Source organism: Felis catus, chromosome B1 (genome assembly GCF_018350175.1).
Source record: "Felis catus isolate Fca126 chromosome B1, F.catus_Fca126_mat1.0, whole genome shotgun sequence".
NCBI lineage: Eukaryota > Metazoa > Chordata > Mammalia > Carnivora > Felidae > Felis > Felis catus.
This window is the reverse complement of record NC_058371.1, coordinates 107544828-107569129: the sequence shown is the minus strand read 5'-3', so window position 1 is coordinate 107569129 and position 24302 is coordinate 107544828. Positions and strand designations below refer to the sequence as shown.

General features: G+C 33.6%; 1 long non-coding RNA gene across 1 annotated transcript in view; it reads left to right on the top strand.

Annotated features, from left to right (window-relative positions):
• LOC123384968 overlaps positions 1 to 24302 on the top strand; it is a 31504-nt gene that overhangs the window by 4979 nt on the left and 2223 nt on the right. The gene's annotated exons all lie outside the window — the stretch shown is intronic.

Here is a 24302-nt window from a genome sequence, read left to right as displayed (position 1 = left end):
GAATCAAACACCCTATATTTAGGATAAGTATAATCTTGACTATCACTGTACAAATGATGTTTAAAAGAGACAATTATTCTATCCTGATCTATTTCCAAAATACCACTTTGAGGGCTAAAAGGATTACATTTGAATATTCTTTTTTATCCTCCTCCTATTCTTCCTTCATGAGCACACATACCACTTAAGATATTCATTGCCATACATGTATTTCATATGCAAAATAATATAACCTCAAGTAGTTAATTTTTGACGTGGCTATTGTGCTCTACACTTGAAGAAAACAAATGGGGGGTTGAAAAATCTACCCAGTTAATGTTATCTCCAAAAGTAACTATCCTGAGTGATTATGACTTTTCAAAGATGTTAATAGTGAAATGTACAATTTAAAACAAAAAGAGTTCATACCCTCACTCCAGGAAGGAGTAATTTTCATAGTGAGTTATAGGACAATTTCAAACATTATCTTACTATTAAATCAGTTTCTTTCACAAAATATTTTTCATTATAGAACAAATTTACATTAGGATATCTATATTTCTAAAGAATCCTCAGTTTATCTTCTGGGTAATGGAGTTATTAAAATATTAATGTAAAATACTGTTATGGAAATATTAACCAGCACAATAATCTCATCTATTTGTACAATGTTTTAATTAAAGTGATTTTACAGGTTATCTCAGTTTAATTTCAAAATAACTGCTGGGATGTTAGGTATACAAATATTCACACGTATAACTTCATGTTGTACATACTGCTTGGTTTTTGTTTTTTGCAAGTGTAGAGTCTTTCTCGTGTTCTTCAACTGACTAATTCCCCTTACTCTCATCCGCAGTAAATCTTTTTTAATTACTTTATTTTTTATATATAATTGGCATATAACTTTGTAAGTTTAAAGTGTACAGCATATTGATACATCTATATGATGCCATTGTAGCATTAGCTACACCTCTATTGTGTCACACAATTATCAGTTTTTCTAGTGATGGAAACAATGAAGATCTAGTCTCCTAGCAAGTCTAATGTTTCTAATACAGTTTTGTTGTCTCTACTCACTGTACTTTGTATTATATCTGCAGAACTTATTTATCTCCTGGATCCAAGTATGTGCCCTTAAACATCTCTCTGATTTCCCTACCACCCAGCTCCTGGTAACCACCCTTCCACTAAATTTTGTCAGGTTTAGGTTTTTTAGATTCTATATGTGAGAGAGATCATACAGTATTTGTATTTCTCTGACATATGTCACTTAGGATAACGTCCTCAAGGTCCATCCATGTCACAAATGGCAGAATAGTATTTCTCATGGCTGAATAGTATTCCACTCATCATTCATCTTCTTTATCCATTGGTGGACATAGGTTGTTACCATATTGTAGTTACTGAAAATAATTTTGCAATAAACATGGGAGTCGATATATTTCTTCAATAGCCTTTGAGTATATATGTAGAAGGGGATTGCTGATCATATGGTAGTTCTATTTAAATCTTTTGAAGAACCTCCAAATTGTTTTCCATTGTGGCTGAACCAGTTTACAATCCCACGAACAGTGCAAAAGGGTTCCCTTTTTTCCTATCTTTGCCAACACTTATCTCTCATATTCTCCATGATAGCCATTCTTACAGATATGAAGTGATATTCTTGTAGTTTTTATTTGTATTTGCATTTCCCTGATAATTTGTGGAGTTGGGCATCTTTTTATGTACCTGTGTCCATCTGTATGTCTTTTGGGGAAAAAAGTTTAGTGCCTCTGCTCATCTTTTAAAATTGGGTTGTTCTTATTGAGTTGTAGGAGTTCTTTATAAATTTTAGATATTAACGCTTTGTCTAATGCATAGCATGCAAATATCTTCTGTTCCATACATTGCCTTTTCAACCTTTTTGTTTGTTTGTTTGTTTTGTTTTTGAGAGAGAGCATGAGCAGGGGATGGGCAGAGACAGAGACAGAGAGACAGAGAGACAGAGACAGAGACAGACAGAGACAGAGAGACAGAGACAGAGAGACAGAGACAGAGAGACAGAGACAGAGAGACAGAGACAGAGAGACAGAGACAGAGACAGAGAGAGACAGAGACAGAGAGAGACAGAGAGAGAGAGAGAGAGAGAGAGAGAGAGAGAGAGAGAGAGAGAGAGAGAGAGAATATCTTAAACAGGCTCCACACCCAGCACAGAGCCCGATCTCATGACCATCAGATCATGACCAGAGCCCAAATCAAGAGTTAGGTGCTTAAAGTAACTAAGCCACCCAGGTGCCCCACCTTTTCATCTTCTTAATTATTTCTTTTGCAGTGCAGAGGTTTTTAAGTTTGAGGTAGTTCCACTTTTGTTGTTGTTGTTTGTGTTTTTGGTGTCATATCAAAAAAATCATTGTTAAGATCTATGTTGAGGAGCTTCTTTCCTATATTTTCTTATAGAGTTTCATGGTATCAGGTCTTAGTTTAATTTTTTGATCCATTTCAAGTTAATATTTGTGAGGGGTATAAGATGGGGGTCCAGTTTCATTCTTCTGCATGTAGTTTTCTCAACAACAGTTCTCAACATCATTTGTTGAAACTATCCTTTCCCTGGTGAAGTTTCATGGCTCTTTTATCAAATATTGTATGACAGCATATGTGGGATTTTATTCTGGGATCTATATTTTATTGTTTTATGTGCCTTTCTTATACCAGTATAAAATAGTATACTTTTATTATTATAGCTTTGTAGTATAGTTTGAAATCAGGAAGTGTGATGCTTCTGTTTTTGTTCTTTCTTATGATTGTGTTAGGTATTTAGAGTCTTTTGTGGTTCCCTACAAATTTTAGAATTGTTTTTCTATTTCTATTAGAAATGCCATTGGAATGTTGGTAAGAATTGTGTTGAATCTGAGGATGGTTTTGAGTAGTATGGACATTAAAAAAATATTAACTGTCAATCCATGAACAAAGGATGTCCTTCCATTTGTGCATGTCTTCAATTTCTTTCAAAGTTTTGTAGTTTTCATTGTACAGATTCTTTGCTTAGTTAAATTTATTCACAGGCACCTTTTGTTTTTGATACTATTGGGAACAGCATGTTTTTTTTCCACATATTTTATTGCTAGTATATAGAAATGCAACTGAATTCAGTGTTTTGACTTTATAACCTGCAACTTTACTGACTTCATTGATTATATGCAACAGTTTTTTAGTTTCTTTGGAATGGTCATTATACAAGATCATATCATCTGAAAATAATGACCATTTTACTTCCTAATTTGGATATCTTTTATTTCTTTGTAATGCTTTATTTCTGTGGTTAGGACCTCAGTACTATATTAAATAAAAGTGGTGAGAGTATGTATCTCTGTCTTATTCCTGATCTTATATGAAAAGCTTTCAATTTTTCTCTCTGAGTATATAATGCTAGCTGTCAGTTTGTGATATGTATGACCTTTATTATGTTGACATACATTCCCTCTATGTCCAGTCTGTTGTGTTTTTATCATGAAAATTATGTTGAATTTTGTCATATGCAGAAAAATAATCTATTGAAATGCTCATATAATTCTTAACCTTCATTTTGTTAACATGGCATATTGTGTTGATTTTTGTGTAAACATGTGTGTGTATGTTCAACAATTTTTTGCATCTCAGATGAATTCCACTTGATCATGTTGTATGATACTTTTAATGAGTTCTTGAATTTGATTTGCTAATATTTTGTTAAGAATATTTGCATCGGGGCGCCTGGGTGGCGCAGTCGGTTAAGCGTCCGACTTCAGCCAGGTCACGATCTCGCGGTACGTGAGTTCGAGCCCCGCGTCGGGCTCTGGGCTGATGGCTCAAAGCCTGGAGCCTGTTTCTGATTCTGTGTCTCCCTCTCTCTCTGCCCCTCCCCCGTTCATGCTCTGTCTCTCTCTGTCCCAAAAATAAATAAACGTTGAAAAAAAAAATTAAAAAAAAAAAAAAAAGAATATTTGCATCTATGTTCATCAAGTATGAACTGTAATTTTTCTGATAGTGTCCTTGTTTATTTTAGTATCAGTATAATGCTAGCCTTTTAAAGTGAATTTGAAAGGGTTCCCTCCTCTTCAATTGTTTTGGAAGAGTTTACAAAGGATTGGTATTCTTTGAATTTTTGGTAGAATTCGCCAATGATCTGGTCCTGGACTTTTGTTGAGGAGGTTTTTATGACTGATTCAAGTCCTTACTAGTAATTGGTCTGTTAGAGTTCATATTTGTTCCTGGCTCAGTCTTAATAGGTTGTATGATTCCAAGCAATTAGCTATTTCTTCTAGATGATAGAATTTGTTTTTGTTTTTCAGTAGGGTCAGTTGTAATTTCTTTCCTTTCTGATTTGAATCTATTTGAGTGTCACTAGCATTTACAATTTGTTTTTTTTTTCTTTTTGAAAAACCAGTTGTTAGTTTTGTTGATCTTTTCTATTACTTTTCTGATGTTGATTTCACTTATTTTCACCCTGATCTTGATTTCTTTATATATGCTAACTTTGGGCTTAATGTATTTTTGTTTTTGTTTTTATTTTTGTTTTTTCCTAGTTTCTTGAGATTTAAAGTTGGGTTCTTTGAGATTTTTTTAATATAATATGTGCCTTGATTGCTATAAATTTCCCTCTGAAACCTGTTTTTGCAGCATCCTATAAGTTTTAGTATGTTGTGATTCCATTTTCCTTGATTTCACGATAATCTTTGATTCCATTTTGATTTCTTTCTTGATCTACTGGTTGCTCAGGAGTATGTTGTTTAGTTTCTACATATTTGTAGATATTCCATTTTTCCTCATGTAGTTGATTTCTAGTTTGATACCAGTATGGTCACAAAAGATACTTGATGCAATTTTAATCTCCTTAAATTTGCTAAGATTGTTTGGTGCCCTATAATTTGATCTATATTTTAGAATGTTCCATATGCTCTAGAGAAGAATGTTAAGTCCCTTTAGTCTAATGTGTGGTTCAAGTCCATTTCTTGTTTTTATTTAGATTAATCCTTTGATGAAAGTGGGGTATTAAAGTCCTCTACTATTACTGTATTATTGTCTATTTCTCCCTTCACATCTGTTAGTATTTGCTTAATATATTTAGGTGCTGTGATATTGGGTGCATGTGTATTTATGATATATCTTCTTGCTGGATTGATTCCGTTATCATTATGTAAGACCTAATCATCTCTTGTTACTGTTTTTAGCTTAAAGTTAGTATATTTTTACATTTGTCATGATCTCAGTCCTTATATACATCATGATTAAGTTATGCCCCATTGATCAGATATGATTTATACTATGAAAGACTGAGAGAACACTCATTGCCTATGTTTTGAATTTGACATCTTCCACTCTGAGGTGAATTTCTATTTGATAATGGAGCAGTGGTTCTGTTTATCAAAGCGGGAGAGTTTCTGTAATTTAAGTATCCTTTTTTTCTTTTTTTAAAGATTCTTGTTTTATCTCTTTAAAAAAGTTCAGGAATCCCTTCTCATTTAATTTATAATCCAATTAGAGGTTATTACTCTAAGTTTTTAACAGATCAGCAGTGCTAATTTTAGAGGGTGGGTTAAATATGACACTGTGTATACACCTACCAGAATTACATATGCATGGGTGTGTATATACTTATTTATATCAGAATTATACACATATAATTATGTGCATTTGTATATCAGAATTATACACATATATGTCTGTATAAAGAATATACATTTCAAAATTTTGTTTAATTTTCATTAGGACTGTTTTTTTTTTTTTTCAAATACAAATTACTGCATACCAAAATATGTCACACACACACACACACACACACACACACACACACACACACAGATCAATTTGAATGCCATTTCCAATAATTCTACATAAGGTCAGAAAACCTTTTCTTAAACTAGATTACTTATTCACTTAAGATTTACAGTTAGTCAATTCAGAAAACACCCTCTACTTCTTTTTTCCTGTGGACTGAATGATCATATATATTTGGTTATTATTCTAGAACAGCTGCTATTGTAAACCTATTATATGCAATACTTATTATAATTCCTTTTCATTTAAACATTCGCATGGTTGAATGATAATGGATATGGTCCCCAACCTCTGAGCGCATCTCATGTCTTGGGTAAATGTAGCACCACAGATTCAGGAGTAGACACCTAGTCTCTTTGTTAACTCCTCACTATGCATCATCTCCTTCTAGCCCTGACTTTATTCACTGAGATTTTCTGTGGTCTCATTATTGTCTCTAATGGTCTAGGTTGACCAAATTACTCTCTTCTAGACACGGGGGCAATCATGGATCTGCTGTGTTTTTCAAACAATTTTGTTTCTTCTCTGGCCTGTCTAAAAATTTGGATCATTCCTGTAACTTTCACAGTGTAGGAAAATTGGTGTAAAGGCTGGTTCTATGTGACTCATTCTACCTAAAATCATAAGCCACTGTCTGAGTTCTACTGACTCAATCTCATTATGAATAGGTACAGGGGAATGCCTTACCTTCAAGATCTCACCTTGAAGGTGAGTTCATTTGTTCTCAGTGTTGGAATTACGAGCCTTGCCTGAGAACTGCATCTTGTATCCATGCAGGTCTAGGCCTACAAGTAGGGTTGGGTGCAGAGTCATCACCACTAAATTGAAACCTGTCATATTCTTTCCAACTATTTTCTTTAGTTTGGAAAATGACCTACAGGATATTTTAGAGAAGCACAATGTGCATGGGGATAAAAAGTCTGGAATGTATTCTATTTTCTTTATCAAAATAACAATGTGAAATTGCTAAAACTCAAGAATAATTTTTTTTGAAATATTCTGGTCCTAATGCTAGTTCTTCCACTTAAACAAAAAAGCAGCCTCATATAAAAAATTCTAGCATAAGAGTAAGGTATTCTAAATAAAACCCTAAAATAGAAAAAAAATTTGGTACCATCATCAAAGATTCTTTTGGAAGTTTGCACATTCCAAAGTCTTATACAACCCTTACCCTTGGAAAGCCAGATCTTTGGGTAATTTATATGGGGTTCATTTCCAAAACTTTTGATGAATTTTTAGTAGAAGAACAAGAAGCAACAAAACTAAGAATAGTTTATTCCCATGAAATAATAATGCAATAATTTTGTAGTTCTTATACAGTCATTTATTCAGGTCATTTAAATCTATGAACTTATTTAATCTCATGAACCATATATAAGAAGAATACTCTTTTGATGTCCATCTTAGATAAGGGGAATGGAACACAGCTAATTTAAGCAACATAGTCACACAGCTAGCTATTTGCTGGTACAAATCAATGCTAGCATGAAGTAAGAAAGCCAAAGTATAAATTGTTGTCAGTCTTTACATAGTGCACAATATATTAATATAAATTATGAGAAAATAATGGATTCCTACCACTCAGTGTTCCAAATGAGAGAAATAAGATGCATTTGGCTATCTTCATAGTCAGTCATCATAGGTATAAAAAACTGAAGCCAGTCACTTATAAGGTACAGAAACAGTGGTGAGGTTTTGTATATATGTTTAAAATCTCTTTGACAAAAAGAACCTTTAGCTTTTCATACTGTACAAAAGGTTACTCCTACCTGAAGCCTGAGAAAAAGAAAATGGGCTGTTTCTGATTACAATTTATGTCATGTGGGAAATGAACAAACTCTGTTGAAAGGACCTTATAACTAATATTTGTCTTTTGCTTATTTGAACTTTCAACTTTTAAACTTTGCAAAAGATTATCCTTTTCAGAACCAAATTAAATCAATACAGTCAGGCTCCTCTGATCACTGTAGTTACGTCCTTTGGGTGTTGCTGATGATTTTTGGTTTCTTTTTAATATTTTAACATTATTATTTTTTTGCTCATTAGATAAGAGAGCACATAATGTGCCAATATTTAAAGGAAATCCCACTTTTCCTCTCCTAACATGCCCCTGCAAAGATCCATTGACTTAAAAATTGATAGAATTTTGTCCATGCCTCCAATTCCAGAGCTGAGATTAAAAAAAAAAAAAAAATCATACATCAAACGATGTAATTTCTGCATCATGTACTTTGTGTGTGGCTTCATGGGTAACTTAGTTGAGAATTCAGAGAGGGGATCCATTTGGTACAGTCATGTAGTTGCCATTTTAAACCTGATGATAGTAATTTTGAGTATAATTACATAGAGCAGAATAAAAGCAGGAAACAACCATTGAAATAATGAGAACTGTGTAGTTCTTAAAAAGTAAGCCATATATTTTGGACCTTGAAATACCAAAGTCAGGAAGGCTCAGCTATCTTATTAGATAACCAAGGGCAAATTCATTTAAAGTTCAAAGCTTACATTTTATCCAGGCACTTTCTTAAATACTGAGGTGAAGCATCAAAATCACCTGACCTCAAAGTGAGATTCACAGGGGATATAGGGGTAATTAAATCTGAAAGTTAAAAAGATAATCTTCAAAATTAGTTACAGGTATTCTTAAATAATGTAGATTAAATATTTTTAAAGATTTTAAAGATTACAAATATTATATATTTTAAAGTAATATATTAAAAGCATATCTGTAATTTTGCTGACAATTAGTAAAATATTTACCAACTATCTGAAGATATAAAATTATATAAAACCACTTAAAATGTATTTGGGAATATAGTACAGACCATTACACATAATATATCAACATATAATTAAAGCTAAATTTTTAAAACTCCATAGCATTACTAGATTCAACTCTGATTTCTTATGTGCTAAAACATTATTGACAAACCATTAAAACAAATCATGGTATCAACCAATTAAAAATATGACCTCACATCATATACTAGTACAAAAATGTACACCATATATTAAGTCATATTTTCAGGTCAATTTTTATTAGGAATTTTTTGGCAACCACCTATCTGTGACATAAATTTATAAACAAAATTGTTAAATTGATGTAAAATTCACAAAAGATAAAATTCACTATTTTAAAGTATATGCTTATTTACAGTTAGTACATTCAAGATATTTAGTTTCAAAACATTTTAACCACCCCAGAAGAAAATCCAGTAGCTATTACGCAATCAGTCCCATTCTCTTATCCCCATAGTCCATACCAACCACCATTTTGTTTTCTGCCTCTATGGATTTAATTATCCTAGATATTTCCTATAAATGGCATCATAAATAAGTGGCCTTTGTCTGGAGTTTTTCACTTGGCATGTTTTTAAGTTTGTCTTCTTTGTACTATGTGTCACTACCTCATTTCTTCTTTAAATAGTATTCCATTCTGCATATATATCATATTTTCTTTATCCAATTTGTTAATGGACATTTGGATTGCTTTTACTTTTTGGATATTGTGAACAGTGCTATTGCACATGCATGTATATATTTGAATACCTGTATTCAGTTATTTTGGGTATATACCTAGAAGTGAAATTGTTGAGTCACATGATAATCTGGTGTTTAACTTTTTTAGAAGCTACCAAATTTCCATGGCAGCTATACCATTTCATGTTCCAACCATCAATGCACAAAGAGTTTCAACATGTCTATACCTTCTCCAACTTCTTTTATTTTCTTTTCTTAAATATTGTAGCCATACTAGCAGATAGTGTCTCAGATACCATCTAACTGTGGTTTTGATTCACAGTTCCCTAATGACTAATAATGTGAAACATTCCTTTATGAACTTTAAGATTTGTGTCAACTTTTCTTGTTATGACATTGCTAGCATGGTGATTAACTATGTATGTTCCAGAAATTTCCAGAATCCCTACCAAAAATTATAAAAGTATGTAAAAATGAATATTATAATCACTTTAAATAAGACAATGACAATAACCTAAGCCTATTAGTGAAAAATATTTCAAAAATTTCCAGAATCCCTCATTCCTGGGCTGCAAGTCTGGTTCAACATTTGCAAATCAATGTGATACATCACATTAATAAAAAAAAAAAGATAACCATATGATCCTGTCAATCGATGCAGAAAAAAGCATTTGACAAAATTCAGCATCGTTTCTTAATAAAAACCCTCAAGAAAGTCGGGATAAAAGGAACATACTTAAACATCACAAAAGCCATTTATGAAAAGCCCATAGCTAACATCATCCCCAATGGGGAAAAATTGAGAGCTTTCCCCTGAGATCAGGAACATGACAGGGATGTCCACTCTCACTGCTGTTGTTTAACATAGTGTTGGAAGTGCTAGCATCAGCAATCAGAAAACAAAAGGAAATCAAAGGCATCAAAATTGGCAAAGATGAAGTCATGCTTTCACTTTTTGCAGATGACATGATATTATACATGGAAAACCCAATAGACTCCACCAAAAGTCTGCTAGAACTGATACATGAATTCAGCAAAGTTGCAGGATACAAAATCAATGTACAGAAATCAGTTGCATTCTTATACACTAATAATGAAGCAACAGAAAGACAAATAAAGAAACTGATCCCATTCACAATTGCACCAAGAAGCAGAAAATACCTAGGAATAAACCTAACCAAAGATATAAAAGATCTGTATGCTGAAAACTATAGAAAGCCTATGAAGGAAATTGAAGAAGATATAAAGAAATGGAAAAATATTCTGTGCTCATGGACTGGAAGAATAAATATTGTCAAAATGTCAATACTAACCAAAGCTATCCACACATTCAATGGAATCCCAATCAAAATTGCACCAGCATTCTTCTCGAAGCTAGAACAAGTAATCCTAAAGTTTGTATAGAACCACAAAAGACCCCGGATAGCCAAAGTAATTTTGAAGAAGACCAAAGCAGGAGGCACCACAGTCCCAGACTTTAGCCTCTACTACAAAGCTGTCATCATCAAGACAGCATGGTATTGGCACAAAAACAGACACACAGACCAATGGAATAGAATAGAAACCCCAGAACTAGACCCACAAAAGTATAGCCAACTAATCTTTGACAAAGCAGGAAAGAATATCCAATGGAAAAAAGATGGTCTGTTTAACAAATAGTGCTGAGAGAACTGGACAGCAACATGCAGAAGGTTGAAACTAGACCACTTTCTTACACCATTCACAAAAGCAAACTCAAAATGGATAAAGGACCTGAATGTGAGACAGGAAACCATCAAAATCCTTGAGGAGAAAGCAGGAAAAAAATCCTCTCTGACCTCAGCCATAGCAATTTCTTACTTGTCACATCCCCAAAGGCAAGGGAATTAAAAACAAAAATGAACTATTGGGATCTCATGAAGATAAAAAGCTTCTGCACAGCAAAGGAAACAATCAACAAAACTAAAAGGCAGCCAAACGAATGGGAAAAGATATTTGCAAATGACATTTCGGACAAAGGGCTAGTATCCAAAATCTATAAAGAGCCCACCAAACTCCACACCTGAAAAACAAATAATCCAGTGAAGAAATGGGCAGAAAACATGAATAGACACTTTTCTAAAGAAGACACCCAGATGGCCAACAGGCACATGAAGAGATGCTCAATGTCGCTCCTTATCAGGGAAATACAAATCAAAACCACACTCAGATATCACCTCACGCCAGTCAGAGTGGCCAAAATGAACAAATCAGGAGACTATAGATGCTGGAGAAGATGTGGAGAAACGGGAACCCTCTTGCACTGTTGGTGGGAATGCAAACTGGTGCAGCTGCTTTGGAAAACAGTGTGGAGGTTCCTCAAAAAATTAAAAATAGACCTACCCTATGACCCAGCAGTAGCACTGCTAGGAATTTAGCCAAGGGATACAGGAGTGCTGATGCATAGGGGCACTTGTACCCCAATGTTGATAGCAGCACTCTCAACAATAGCCAAATTATGGCAATTATGTGGCACAATTATGTGGCAATGATAAAGAATGAAATATGGCCTTTTGTAGCAATGTGGATGAAACTGGAGAGTGTTATGCTGAGTGAAATAAGTCATACAGAGAAAGATATCATATGTCGTCACTCTTATGTGGATTCTGAAAAACTTAACAGAAGACCATGGGGGAGGGGAAGAAAAAAAACGGTTAGAGAGGGAAGGAGCCATAGCATAAGAGACTGTTAAAAACTGAGAACAAACTGAGGGTTGATGGGGTGTGGGAGGGAGGAGAGAGTGGGTGATGGGTATTGAGGAGGGCACCCGTTGGGATGAGCACTGGGTGTTGTATGGAAACCAATTTGACAACAAATTTCATATTAAAAAAAAAAAAGAAATTTCCAGAATCCCTACCAAAAATTATAGAAGCATGTAAAAATGAATATTAAAATTGCATTAAATAAGACTTAATGACAATAACTTTAAAGCCTATTAGTAAAAAATATTTTTATATAAAAGTTGATATTTCAATTGATAGGCAAGTTTTTTTTTTTTAATTTTTTTTTCAATGTTTTTTTATTTATTTTTTTGGGGACAGAGAGAGACAGAGCATGAACGGGGAGGGGCAGAGAGAGAGGGAGACACAGAATCGGAAACAGGCTCCAGGCTCTGAGCCAGCAGCCCAGATCCTGACGCAGGGCTCAAACTCATGGACCGCGAGATCGTGACCTGGTGAAGTCGGACGCTTAACCGACTGCGCCACCCAGGCACCCTTTTTTTTTTTTAATTTTTTTTTCATGATAGGCAAGTTTTAAAAGTGCAGATCATAAACAGAAAAGATACTATCTGAATATTTTCTTTGGAAAAATGTCTATTTAGATTCTTGATCCTTTTTAATAGGATTATTTTGTGTATGTGTGTTTTTTGTTTTGCTATTGAGTTGTACGAATTTTTTAATATATTTTAGATGTTAACCTTTTATCAGATATGGGCTTTGCAAATATTTTCTCCCATTTTATAGGTTGTCTTTTTATTTTGATGATATTTCTTTGTCCCAAATGTTTTAGATCAATGTCATTTCATTTGGGTATTTGTTTTTGCTTTTGTTGTTTGTGCTTTTGGTGCCATATCAAAAAAAAAAAAAAAAAAAGAAAGAAAGAAAAAAGAAGAAAAAAAATGCTGCCAAGAACAATGTTGAGGAGCTTTTCCCTATTTCAGGTGTTCTATTTAATTATAACGTGTCTTGGTGTAGTCCTTTTTAGGTTCAAGCTATTTTGGCTTCTTTTTGTCCTCATGAATCTGGATGCTTATTTCTCTGCCCAAGATTAGGAAATTTTCAACTATTATTGCTTTAATAAAACTTTCCCTTTTTCTTTATTGGATTCCCATGTGTATATCATTTCCCATAAGTCTCATGAGCTTTCCTCCCCCCGCCCCCCCCCCCCCCCAATTCTTTTTCATTCTTGTTCCTGTGACTGGGTAATTTCAAATGACCTATCTTCTAGTTCATTGATTTTTCTTCTGTTGGGTCAGAATTGTTGAATCTGAATCTCTGACTATATTGATTCTTTGGTTTAGTCATATTCTTCAGCTCCAGGATTTATTTTGATTTCTATTTGTTTTTTGAACTCATTTTCCAATGTATTGTTTTACTAATTTTTAGTCATCTGTTCCTTATATTTCATTGAAATTCTTTAAGAAGATTATTCTGAATTCTTTGGTAGTTGATAGATTTCCACTTCTGCGGGGTTACTGGAACTTTATTAGTTTCTTTTGGTAATGTTATATTTACTTGTTTCTTTGTGAACCTTGATTCCTTACATTGATTTTGAACACGTGGAAAAGTGGTCTCTTCCTGCAGACTTTACAGTTTCACTTGGGCAGGGAAGACCCTCACAAGTCAACTCATTTGAAGGGTAATAGATGGGTTAGTCGATAGATTCCATGAGCAGGTAGAGGCTGCTATCGGGATTCCTAGTTCAGCAAAGTCACTGCCCATGCTCTCAGATCATGAGGGTGCCATTGGCTTGGAAGAATGTTCAAGTAGAATCACTAGACGAACTCCCTGGCCAAATATGGCTGCTGGCTATGGCTGACAGTCAGGTGGAGACATTGGCTGTACTCTGCAATCATTTCTGGTCAGGTAATTTTGCAAACTGTGTTCCAGAGTAGAGAGGTGACACTGATTGGAATCTATGATTTGGTAGGGTCACAGGCTGGGGCATGCAATCATTCCTTGTTAAGCAGCATTCATGCTTTGCTCCCTGACCAGATGGTACCACTGGCTGGACTTTGTGTGTTCAGGTAGGGCCATAGGAGAGCTCTTCTGGTCAGGGTGAAGGAAGTACTCTGAAGGTCAAAGGATGGGCCTCACAATCAATCATTTTGCTGTCTGTGTTCCACTGTTAGAAAGGTTACTGGTTGGACTCTGGTTGGAAGGGACCTTTACATTTATCCCACAATTGTGTGGGGCTAGATACTGTTCTCCATTGTCAAATGGGGTTAGTCTCTGGGTCCCCTGCCTGGTCAAGGCCACAGGCTATGTTCAGCATTTAGGGCAGGGCTATAGGCTGGGATCCAGTGTGTATTAACTTGGGACTGCACCAGGTTGGCAGATATTATCCAAAACAGGTCATCCCTGGATTATTCACATGGTGGTAGAAGGGTGTAGAATAGGAAAAAAGAGCAAGCCCTAGGACGTAAGCACTTGTCACATCTCTGCTAGCTTCATAATTGCTAAGGACTGTGAGACAAAACAAGTCACACTGGCAAGACCAAATTCAAGAGGTGGAAAAAATTTCATCTCTTCATAAGATAAACTGCAAAATATTATATTCAATTTGCCAGAGGATTTTTTTCCCCAATTTATTCACAAAAAAACAAGCTTAAGTTGGTTAGACATGTCATTATATTTATCTGTGTATCTGAATTTTTAAGGGTAAAAGGTGACAGAATGTAGCTTATTCTGTGATTTTGAATGAAAAGCATGATGCTTTTATCAACGGAATTTCTGGGTATATATGATGAACATTCATATTTCTTTTAAAGAATGATCACTATGCCTATTGACCCAGTGTCCCTGTCTCCAAAAAAAAAAAAATTTTTTCCTAATGAACTTTATAGTAAATCTGCAAACCTTTCTTTTTTTCCTGTTTTAATATGATAGACTTTGAAGATGATAGATAAAAGTCTGAATTACCAGATAAAATTTACTGTGAATGATTTTCCACTTTTTCAATTTCAGAATCAGTAGACTGATATATAGGTATGTGTAGGATTATTTCAAACTCTTATCATGTCTTCTAAGGGTCCTACATTAACTTTTGTTGCACTGAACATGGTCACAGTGTTGTGGAACTTCAAGTGGTAGTCATAACCAGAGGAGAGAGTGCATTGTGGACTACTCTGGCAAAGTATAAATAGAATATCTACACCATGACCTAGATTTTAGATCTCATCTATGTCACTGCATTTAGAGCATTAATAAAGCTTGTAGTCAAAAATATGGGAGCAGATTAAATAAATCAGTGTATTTGAATAGCTATATGAATCCTTTAAACTGGATGCATATAGGAATTGTCAAACAACAAAAAAATCTAGCTGTAGCAACCAGTGGATGGTAGAAATCTTTTAACAAAGAAAGATTAGTAAAATCATTTAAATCATTTTCTTTTCTAAAGTTGAAATTCTGAAATTGAATATTTAAAATTTATGACACCTGCAGATTTGGAATAATAACTATTTGCAGATTTTTGGAGATATATTTGGTAACATACCAAAAATACAGATCACATTGTCTGAATCATAATGCAAGTTTTACAAGCAGTGCTTTATAGTCTATTATGGAGAACAAAATACAATTTATTTTAATAACTAGAAAAAATACTGGGACCAAAGAGCCTCAGACATAGTGTTAAAATCCAGAAATTTAGAATAAAATAGTAGTGACATGAAGTTGAGATCAATGAAACAGTATTCATGAAGGGACCTAATAAATACTATATTGGTTTGTCAACTTTTTCAGGGGAACAAGTTCAAGCATCAGTGAGAACGGAGTATTTTTATGTGATGAGATATATCCATTTTCATGAATGTAGACATTTGGGTCTAAAAGACTTTCTAGTCTAGTTATCAAAATAACAGAAATTGGTAGTTGGAAATATTAAATTGCCTTACCAAAGTAATTTAGCCATTTAGACAGAGTTGAAATCATAATTCACATTTTATTCTTATTGATGATAATTTTGTTTCATTATTTAAACATTCTAGATTGAATTTTTACACTCAAACCAAAGCAGATATTGAACTGATCACAAGGAAAATCAATTATGTATGCTAATACAAGTGCTCAAGTAAAAATTTTTAGATGAAATTTTTCCCAGTGGATAACATCCATGAAGAACTCCATTTCTACATGAGTTTACAATGGTAGAATTGGCAGTTAGACCTGCTACACTTCATTTCCATATCCCAAGTTTCAAATAAATTTGTTTTGTATAATTTCAATATTCTCAAATCTAATTGATAACAAGAAAAATATAGCTCACAGATTGTTTAAAATCAGCAACAAATGACAATTGCATGATCAAATATAATTACCCTGCCTTTTGTTTTCTGTCAATCTTCCCCGAGCTTAAAGGGCATTATAGCAACAAAACTTTAGCCAAAAAAGCCATTTTGAATGTGGTAAAGTCAACTTTAAAATCAGGGTTTACTATTGAACAACTGATTTATCATGTTTGGTTTCTCTCATATATAGAATGTGAAAGTCTAAATTTGGGCGGGGTGGGGGAAATCCTGATGAACAATTTCTGACATACCTTAAAGTCAAAATGACCACAGCATAAAAGCTTTATAGTCCTGACAGCTAATGAAAATGTTCCCATTGTGGCAGTATCTTTTAGAAAATGTATAAATCAAATGATTACAAAAACTTTTTAATAAATTTATCTATGAGTTAGCTCTAACCTGAAAACATGCATTGTGATCAATATGATAAAGACTCCGTAAACCTGATTTCAAAAAAGGATGGAATAGTACATTCGTATAGAAAGGTCATTTTGCCAGCTAAGTTATTCTCTGCTAATATTGAACATTCATTTTCCTTTGGTTTTTAACATATTTCTCTATCCTGGAAATGTAAACATTGTATTTGTTTTTGATACTGAGAATAAGTCATGGGGATGAGAATACATTTCTATAGGCAGTTATTGTACATATATTTATCCATTCTGTATGTTTGCAGGGGAAATATATTAAGTATTAAATATTATAAATTATTGTGAGCTTAATAGTCTAGCCTGGAAAAGTGAAAAAAAAACCTTTAAATTTGCATTATTATATAGTACTCTTAACGAACGTAGGCATGCTGTAATCTGTATTCTGTACTCTATGCCTAGTAGAAGATCCACTTGTGTCTCATAAATGACCACTGATACTGATGCTTCAGATAAAAATAAAAGGCAATCCACTATATTCATATACATATACATATACATATATATGTATTTATATAAATTGTACAAGAAAGCTTCCTAATTTGTTATCTTTAAATTTTTATTATAATTTTTTTAAAACCTTCATCATCAAGATACCAAAGCTATACCTCCAAATTACATTCTCTCACACACTGCATAGAAGGATGAGAAGGTATAGAAGAACCTCAAAAAAACAATCCTGAGATTGATGATACAGGGATATATACCATTTGTGTTGAAGTTCTCTCTATAAAGAATCCACCTGAATACTACCAATGATAAAAACTTGAAAGTTGACATAACCTCACTTACTCTGGGATGTATCTAATAACTTCAGAGCATTGTTTTCTTACATTATTGAGGTAAAATATTATATGGTGGAAGATATACGGGTAGTATTGTCAACCCAACTGAGTTTAGTTCAAGTTCTTCTATTGCCTAGCTTGTGACCTTGGGAGATTTTATTAACCTCTTTAATTTATTGTTTCATTTGTATCATATCTAAAAAGGCTATTGAGAATTACAGCTATTGCTTGTAAATCCCTTGCAATGTCCTGAGTGTTCATTAAATTATAGATAATTAAATTATAGTGTATATGATAATATGAAACCTATTAATGTTAAACTCCTATCTTTTGGTCTGAATTCTTCTGTTTTTGGGGGACCAGTGAGTGCTTGAAGAAGAAAAGAACTTAGAATATCAGAATGAAAACATGAATAAATTCCTCCTGTTCTCAGGCCCTTTCTAGCAAAAAAAAAAAAAAAAAAGTAAATAAATGAAAAAATAAAACAAACAAAACACTAAAGACAAACTTTAAACATATTCTGTCAATAAAACTTTATGAATGTTTTGATCAAGGAGATATCAAGATAGTATTTGAGTATAAATTAAGCCTATCTAGGGATACTGGATTAGGCTACTCTGAGAAAATGACAATTCAGTTGAGATATAAATAAATGAGTTATAATTAGTTGAGGAAGGTAAAATGTGTGGGGGTGGGGGTGGGGGTGGGGAAGAAACAACAATTACAACTTAAAGTTGTAATTTTCAACCTTGGATGAATATTAGAATTACTTGGGAGAGTTTTGAAAACTCTACTGTCCAGATAGCAACTAAGATCAATTAAATCTGAATCTCTTTTTAGAAATTAGGCATGAATAACTTTTTAATTGTCCCTCAAATGATCCCAATGTGCAATATTAAGCTAATTTTTATAACTACTCAGCTAAAGGAATTTTTTTAAGTGAAAATTAAAAAAAAAGAACTAGTAAACTATTTGAGTTGCACTAAAATATAGAATGGAAGAAGTATCAGACAAGTGGGCACAATGTCAAATGTGATCTTTATTCATGAGTGTTTCAGTTATTCAAAAATGAATAAAATGTAGTATTAGGCTCTCTTTTGTCACATTTATAACTCTTTGTACCTTCATATATTTTACATTATTATAGAATTTCATGTCTTTTCAATGTTCCATTTGCTTTTTTCTGGATACATTTATGTAAGGGTGTTCTTTTGGTGAGTTAATCAGAATATATCACAGTGCCCCAAGTTGGGTAAGAACAGCAGGGAAGAGTGATGTATATTCACTCCACTTGCCCCAAGCTGACAAATGTGTTTGATACTTAACAAAGAATGTTATAAATGCTTGCAATAAGCTTCAATCAATAGGATAGTGTAGAAAGAATGGTAGACTTGAAGACCAGAAACCATGTGTTTGAAATACTAACACCTCACAAAGTGACTTTGGAAATTTGGACCCATTTGCCACTTTATGTGAGAGAAAGAAGAGCGGTGCTATGAATGCCTGTTCGGGGTGGCCAAATTATGGCTTCTGGAATTTTTTTTTTTTTCTCTCTATAGTTCTCTTTCTGTAACATGAGGCACTTTTACTAAGCTACTCTGCAATATTACAAGTTTACATACAATTTATGCAGTGTTAGCCCTGAATGGGATTAGGGTGAAGAGAAACTATAATAGAAACATGTTTTCTTAATCAGATCAGTTCATCTCAAACTTTATCCTGAAAAATACATTTTTTGACCTTGTGAAAGATAAGTGCTCTTGTTAGGTCTTTGACTTCGACTCTACAAAGCAATTGGCTACTAACAGTGCTGTAGAAGTTGTGAGATTGTTATGGAAATACATTGGACTATGCTTTTATAATGCTTTGAAACACTTCAAAGAAATGTTAGAAAATAGTACACACTATTAAGTACATTTCCTTTTGTGACATACACGGTCATTATTCACGTTTAATTTTTATTTGAAAATATTTTTTAAACATATCCTGTGGATTCTTCTAAGGTTTTTCATTTGTTCTCTTAGGTTTTTCATTAAAATTCTATAAAACAGACACTATTAGCAGCAGCATTTTACAGATAAGGAAATTCATACAAGGAAAGAACTATATGCTGTCCACTAACACACAGGAAGCAGTACTTATTGAAATTTAAGCACCAGAGTCTATGAGGATCATTTCTATTTTAAGTTTACATTCTGCTTGAATATTTTAATCATTGGCTTTAAGAAGAGTCTGTTTGAATTATTGATAAGGAAAGATTGACCTGCTGTGTTCAAACAAGGTGCTAGTCGTTAGAGTATAGTGATGAATATGATAAAATATGGTTACCTCACTCGTGGAGCCTGCATTCTGATGGGGCATCAGACAAAACCAAGCAAAAAGTTGCCATAGGTAGTACTAAAGAAGTTGATTGTAAGTCAGGATATATAACATTTTAGGTGGGGGTTTATTTGACATAGTGTGATTAAGGAGATAAGAGATGTGTCTCTAAGCAGAACTGTTTAAAATGAAATTTTAAGGACAAAAGTGAGAAATGGCTATGAGAATAGGAAAAGGCATTTCATTCAGAAATAACCTATCTAAAGGCTTTGTGACTGGTGTGGCTATAGCAAGGTCATTGGGGAAGGCATGACATGGGATACAGTTGAACCATGCATGGCCTTAAAAGAGCCTTATAAAATATTTGACTTTTATTTTCATTCCAACTGGAAACCACTGAAAGTTTTTTTGTTGTTTGTCTTATTGTTGTTTTCAAATAAATCATCTTTTTCCTGTATTTTATAAATTTTCTTCAGTGATAATTTTATAATCAGGAAAATATTGCAGGGCTTCTGATTGTAATTTAGACATATAAACAACTTGGGAATCATTAGAATAGAAAAGGATGAACAAATCGAAAATTAATAACTAGGACTCCATAGAAAAGTAAACATAGAGCAAACTACCACCCTAAAATCTGGAGAGAATTGCACATCCAGAGAGACAAAGACCTGCTTACCTGGAACAGAAGTTGCAACAAATCACAAAATGGAACACTTAAATTGACAAATTTCTGGAGGCTCATTACAGTTCAACAGGAGATGGAGATATCCCTGGAGCCACAGACTGAGAGGAGTCACGAACTTTTACGGACTTTGCCTCCAAGAACTCTACCAAGCTCCTCACAGTGAGCATCCAAGAAAGGGTCCTTCAGGGCTCTGGCAAGGAGAATGGAAGAGAGACCGCTGTGAAGCATCTTGGTTTTTCTTGTTTTTGTTTGTTTGTTTGTTTTGTTTTGTTTTTTTTCCTCCACAATTCCAAGGGAAGGACTTTGTGCTTAGAAAGTGGAATCCTTCACACATTATCCCTATAGCCTCCATGTCTCACTTAGAGTGGAAAAGCACCTAATCAACAAGGAATGGCTTCAAGGAAATAGACTGGAAATGCTACAGCAAGGGAAATAAAAGGGGGCAGGAGACAAAAAACAAAAACAACAAAAAACAACAAAACAAACAGACAAAACCCATACTATATCACTGGGGAAGGGACAGCAGTGCTAGGGAAGGCTCTGAGTAAGGTGACCTTAAATCCCCCTCAACCTGGTTGAATTACAACCATGCTCCTTCCTGACTCTAGGACTCCTTCTTGTTTCTTACAGCATTTATTTTATAAAACTTATAATTATACATTTTTTTCTCTGTCCTTTTGAAATGTAAATCTTAAAAAGAAAAGTAACAAATCTTTTTAAAAGCCTCTTGCCAGGATTTTCTAGCCGCCCCTTTGAAATGTAATCATTATTAAACTCCAGAGAGATTATTTAATCTCTCCAAGGCTCAGTTTCCTCACAAAAGTAATAAGAGATCAAATTCAGTGTTATGAATATTAATATTATTTACACAGTCAACAATAAGAGCCCAGTAAACAGTGGACAGTATTATTAGCAAATATTTTAGAAAAGACAATCAACCTTTCATGTATTTGGAAAGAGAAACCAAATTCAATTTCATTATATTTGGAAAAATAAATATATAGTATATAAAATCTATATTATATAGTATAGACTTATTTTTTTTTTAAGTTTATTTTGAGAGAGATGGTGCATGTGCATGAGTGGGGGAGGTACAGGGAGAGGGTGGGAGGGAGAGAGGAGAGAGACAGAGAGAAAGAGAATCCCAAGCACCCTCCATGATGTCAGCGCAGAGCCCAATGAGGGGGATCAAACCATGAGATCATGACCTGAGCCAAAAGCAAGAGTCAGATGCCTAACTGACTAGGCTACCCAGGTGCCCCATCTAAAATACAGATTTAATATATAAAGACAGCTAGGAGTTTCAGAAACAAAGGGGGAATAGAAAGGCCAATATTTTAGAAAGAAAAGACCTATAGAGAGTTGAAATATCTTCTAAAGTTGCTTTTCCTGAAGGAGGTCCTGGGATAAGCCAAACAGCCTCTGTAAAGAAAAAGAGTTTTAGTAGTTTTGTTTTGTTGATTCAAATAGATCGAAGATTTGCAAACTGAGGGTGATGTGCAAGAAAAATATATGTGGAAAAGAGTCAAAATTTTTGCAGGGCTTACACTTAGAAGTATAAATGAAATACAGACTCTACCCTGATAAAGCTGTTCTGAATCCCATCCATCTCTGATAGGATTAAGTTAAACAACACCCAGTATTTCTGCCAGTGTTACTCCTTTTTAAAGATCATTATCTAGATCCTTAACACTTTGTATGTATGACTTCCATTATTCAAGCTGTTCAGTCAAAACTCACTAGCTATGCCAAAGACAGGATTATGCAATTCCAAGTGAAAACCTATTTTTTTAAATTTTTTATTAAAAAAAAAATAATGCTTATTCAGTTTTGAGACAGAGACAGAGTGCTAGCAGGGGAGGGGAAGAGAGAGGGAGACAGAATCCAAAGCAAGCTGCAGGCCCTGATCAGTCATCACAGAGACTGACGCAGGGCTTGAACTCGTGAACTGAGAGATCATGACCTGAGCTGAAGTCAGATGTGTAACCAACTGAGCCACCCAGGTAGGTGCCCCTCAAGTAAAAACTTATAATAGAAGTAGACCTAGAGGTGATGTAGACATTTGCATAAGCAGATAAAAACTTTATATAACTTTGATTAACACTTTCAGGATAATATAGGAAAATTTGTAGAAAATAGGCAAAAGGATAATTTTACCAGAGAATTGGATTCTAGAAATAAGAATGGAAATAAAAATCTTTAAAACTGAAAAATAACTGCAGTTGAATCACTCAATAAAGGGGTTAGGAATACCAGAGTCTCAGGAAAGCAAACTAGAATTTAGGTTGCTAGAAATGTCTAAACGGAAAGAAAAAAAAAAAACAGAAAATAGAGAATATATTTAACAGCTCTAACATAGTAGAATCAGAATTAGGCACAGACTGGAAAGGGAAAGAATAATTAGAAGATTTATTGGAAGAAATTATTTTCCAGGCTGAAATAAAAATAAAAAATAGCCCATGCTTGAACACTTCTTAATGAAATTGCTTAGACCAATTTGATCAAATAGAGAAAAATTCTAAAACAGCAGGAGAAGCAATGCATAATATGTTCTGAAAGGTGACAGTAAGACTGATATCTAAACAAGAAAGGTATTAATATGAATAAAATAGCGTGACCTTTTTATAGTCCTCAAAATATCTTTTAAAATCCCTTTCAAAATGGAAGATGAAATAATTTCATGCAAACAAACTTTGAAATAATCTGTAACAAGTAGACCAACAGAACACTAAACATATACATTATACTAAAAAGAAATTTACAGGAAGAGATAAAATGATAGAAGGATTGAGGGAGAGACAAAGAATGAAGAACAAAGAAAAGGTAATTATGTGTGATAAAAATTACTGTATACATAATTAAACATATTATCTCACACCTGTGATATATATAAGTGCTGGTTTAAAAATGTATGTAGAAATACATACATATATGGAAACAATAACATAAACTGGAAGAGAAAGGCAATTGGATTTTTGTGTTCATGGTTTTAATAGTATTAGAGAAGTCATAAAAGTAAATGTTTTTGTTATACTGTATAGGTCAAAAATTTATGTTGTAAGTCCAAGGTCACCATTGAAAAAACAGTAAAATACTCTAATAAGTTAGTGGAGAAAAATCATAACATATATTCTCAAGTCAAAAGAAGGCAATGAAGGAGCAAAAAAAAAATACTGAAAAATTAAAATAAAAATTGATGTAATAGGATATAAAAACAAACTTGTCAGTAAATGAATCATAAAAATAATGGGATTAAACATACCACTTAAAAGACTGGATTGTTATAAGGGATATTTAAAAACATGTTTATTAAATATTTAAATATGTAAAAATATTTTACTTTATTAAGTTTATTTTGAGAGAAAGAGAGCACAAACGAGGGAGGGGCAGAGAGAGAGGAAGAGAGAGAATTGCAAGCAGGCTCCATGCTGACAGTGCACAGCCCAAAGCTGTGCTCTATCTCACTAACTGTGAGATCATGACCTGAGCCAAAATCCAGGGTCAGATGCTTAACTGACTGAGCCACCCAGGCACCCCCTGAATAGCAGTTTTAAATAAATAAAACTTAGAGAGTTAATAAAATAAATGGACAAATTCACAATCATAATAGGAAACTAATATACTGAAAAAGTTAAATATGTAATAAAAATTCAATAATAGTTTAACAGAACTGTACAACAAATTCACTATCACAAAATGTTGAGCAAAGAAGCCAGACATGTAATATGATTCCATTTAAATTTCAAAACCAGAGAAAACTTACCCATGGTTTATCAAGGGAAGTGTTAACCCTGAGTGGA